General features: G+C 48.4%; 1 pseudogene; it reads left to right on the forward strand.

Annotated features, from left to right (window-relative positions):
- The first annotated feature begins 956 nt into the window (after positions 1 to 956).
- LOC106022487 lies at positions 957 to 2,844 on the forward strand (annotated as a pseudogene).
- The last annotated feature ends 823 nt before the right edge of the window (positions 2,845 to 3,667 follow it).

The following is a 3,667-nucleotide window of genomic DNA, read 5'->3' on the forward strand; positions in this document are numbered from 1 at the left end:
TTTGGCTGGCTGTCCTGGAACTTACTCTGTAGATCAGGTTTGCCTCAAACTCAGAGATCTACCTGCCTCTGTTTCATAAGTTCTGGAATTAAAAGTGTGTGTCACTGAGAGATCCCAACTGAACATTTTTAGACCCCTAGTGATTAGCCCATCACAGAGTGACTTGCTCTACTGCCCTCTCCTGAGAAACTGGAGACCTCAAGATAAACTTAAAAGATAACCCTCCCTGATGCAGGAACTAGATCACCACATTACTGCATAATGTTTAACTGTACAATGCCCAAAGAATGCTTGCTTGAGATAACTTTCCTGTTAAGACATAAGCTATCATTTAACTTCTCATCCTTTATGATGTTTGCCTAATCCCCGATTCGGTTTTTCCCTTTAAAAAAACCCCGACTGCAGCTACTAGGGGTCAATCTCCTCTGCCCCTGCGAGGGTAATGAGCTCAGCCCCAGTGCACTGGTTCCCTGAATAAACCTCCTGTGCTTGCAGCAAGAATGGTCTCTCTTGAATTATTGGGGTGTCGGCTTATCCTGAGACTTGAGTGAGGGTCTCCCCACTCTGGGGGTCTTTCAGTTGGGAGCTCTTCTGGGATTTGCGACCACCCAAATTCTTGGGGACCCCTCTTGGAGGTAAGATTCTGTCTTTGTCTATGTCTTTGTCTGCTTTTGGTTTGTAGTCATCCGCGCTCATGAGAGAACCATCTCCCTTTTCCGGGATTGAGGGGAGAGTTATTGGCACACATATTGCCTTGGGAGACGTCCCAGGAGGACTGAGGGAAGTCCGGGGATGCCCAGAGATTTCCCGTCTGGGTGCCGAGAAGAGACTTTGCGTCCCCTCGGCCATCTGATTCTGTTTCCTGGTGTTGAAAGTTCCGCAAGAGGCGGGCTCTGGTTTCAGCTTTCTCTGACTTTTTGTGTGTTCTGTTTGTCTTCTTTTGTGTGACATGGATGATGTGACAGACTGTCAGTACTCCTCTTGGTCAAACTCTCGACCACTGGACGGAAATTACAACTAGGGCATGCAACCTGTCTATAGAAGTTAAGAAGGGACCTTGGAGAACTATTTATTCTTCAGAATGGCCAACGTACAATGTTGGTTGGCCTCCAGAGGGCACACTTGACCTTACTGTGATTTCTGCCATTAGTAATATGGTTTTTCAGAAGAGACCAGGGCCTCACCCTGACCAAGGACCTTATATTTGTGTCTGGGAAGATCTGGTGCAAGATCCTCCATCCTGGTTAAAACCTTGGACCCAGAAAAGTAAGCCAGGCTCCCGAGTCCTGGCACTCCGCAACACGGAGGAAAAAAATGAAAGCAGAAATGGCGGAGTCTAAACCGCCAAATACGACTCAATCTTCTCAATCCTCGGCTCCTCCTAAGATATATCCCGAAATTGAGAAGCCTCCAAAATGGCCTAGTATCCCACCCCGTTATCCCCTCCCGATACCCCTTTAGAATCTTCAACAGGGTGACTTTGGAGGACCAGCAGAAGGACCAGCTGCCAGGACCAGGAGCAGATGCACCGAGTCCTGAGGGTCCAGATTCAACTACAGCATTGCCTCTGCGTATATACAGCCCCCCACCGGTGAACCCTGACCAGCTGCAATTACTTCCGTATTGGCCCTTCTCTTCAGCCGACCTCTATAATTGGAAATATAACCATGCCCCTTTTTCAGAAAATCCCTCAAGCCTTACAGGTCTGATGGAGTCCCTCATGTTCTCTCACCAGCCTACTTGGGATGATTGTCAACAGCTTTTGCAGGTTCTTTTCACCACCGAGGAGAGAGAATACTTTTGGAGGCGCGGAAGGATGTGCCTGGAATCAATGGTCAACCAACTCAACTTCAGAATGAAATAGATGCAGGCTTCCCCTTAAATCGTCCTATTTGGGACTACAACACAGCTGAAGGTAGGGAGCGGCTGACGGTCTATCACCAGGCTCTGTTGGCAGGTCTCAAGGGAGCCGGCAGGCGTCCCACTAATTTGGCCAAGGTAAGGGAAGTTCTACAAGAGGAGAAGGAACCCCCATCTGTGTTTAGAACATCTCTTAGAGGCTTACAGGTGTTATACTCCCTTTGATCCTACTTCTGAGAGTCAGCAAGCAGCAGTTGCTATGGCTTTTATTGGACAGTCTGCCTCTGATATTAGGAGAAGGTTACAGCACCTGGAAGGTCTGCAAACATTATCTTTGCAAGACCTAGTTAAGGAAGCAGAGAAAGTGTACCATAAGAGAGAGACTGAGGAAGAAAGAAGAGAAAGAGAAAAGAAGGAACCTGAGGAGAGACAGGATAGATGAGATAGAAGGCAAGAAAGAAATTTAACTAGGATTTTGGCTGCAGTAGTAGGCAACAGGGAAGATCATAGGAAGGAAGAAGGAACTAGGCAGACAGGGTACCTGGGAAATGAAGGGCCACGGAGACCTCGGAACCCTGAAGGACCCCCTTGGCAGCCTTTAAATAAGGATCAATGTGCTTATTGGAAAGAAAAGGGAAATTGGGCAAGGGACTGCCCCAAGAAGAAACACAAGACACCCAAGGTCCTCACCTTAGAGGAAGATGATTAGGGGAGACGGGGCTCGGGCCCCCTCCCCGAACTAGGGTAACCCTAACTGTTGACACCGGAACATAATTATCAGTTTTAAAGAAAGAAAAGATTAAGAAAACCATAGTAATTGGGGCCACTGGCCAGAAACCATGTTCTTGGACCACTGACAGGAAGGTTGATCTGGGAAAAGGTCAAGTAACTCACTCCTTTGTCTTCATCCCTGAGTGCCCCACGCCACTATTGGGGAGCGATTTGCTGTCTAAGCTAAAAGCCCAAATAAGCGTTTCCTTGTAAGGAACCATAGTCAATTAGCAGACTCCCACTTCTATGATGATCTTGGCCTTAAAACTGGAGGAAGAATATAGATTACATGAGCCCCCCAGTCCCACCAGACAAGACACTGGGGGGAACATTGCTAGAGAGGTTCCCCAGAGCATGGGCAGAGATGGGGGCCATGGCAGAGGCCAAACGGGTGCCCCCCATCGTGGTAAGCCTAAAGACTGATGCAACCCCCACTGGGGTACGACAATACCCTAAGAGCAAGGAAGACCGAGAGGGCATCAGACCTCACATCCAAAGACTCCTGCAACTAGGTATTCTGGTTCCTTGCCAGTCTCCCTGGAACACTCCGTTGCTGCCAGTTAGGAAGCCAGGCACCAATGATTACCGGCCAGTACAAGATCTAAGAGAAGTTAACTAAAGGGTACAAGATATCCATCCTACTGTCCCTAACCCTTACAACCTGCTCAGTTCTCCCCTTCCTGACAGACGATGGTACACGGTTCTGGACTTGAAAGACTCGTTTTTTTTGTTTGTTTGTTTTTGTTTTTTGCCTGAGACTACATCCTACAAGCCAGGCGATCTTTGATTTTGAATGGAGAGACCCAGTCGGGGACAGGCTGGACAGCTGACTTGGACATGTCTGCCTCAGGGATTCAAAAACTCCCCTACTCTCATCGACGAAGCCCTCCATCGAGATTTGGCTCCATTCAGGTCAACAGACTGTAGTGGTAGCCCCACATGCCCTGGAAAGCATCATCAGACAACCACCTGACTGCTGGATGACCAACACCTGCATGGCTCACTATCAGAGCCTCTTGTTAACTGAGAGAGTGCT

Source organism: Mesocricetus auratus, unplaced genomic scaffold (genome assembly GCF_017639785.1).
Source record: "Mesocricetus auratus isolate SY011 unplaced genomic scaffold, BCM_Maur_2.0 Super-Scaffold_100033, whole genome shotgun sequence".
Lineage (NCBI taxonomy): Eukaryota > Metazoa > Chordata > Mammalia > Rodentia > Cricetidae > Mesocricetus > Mesocricetus auratus.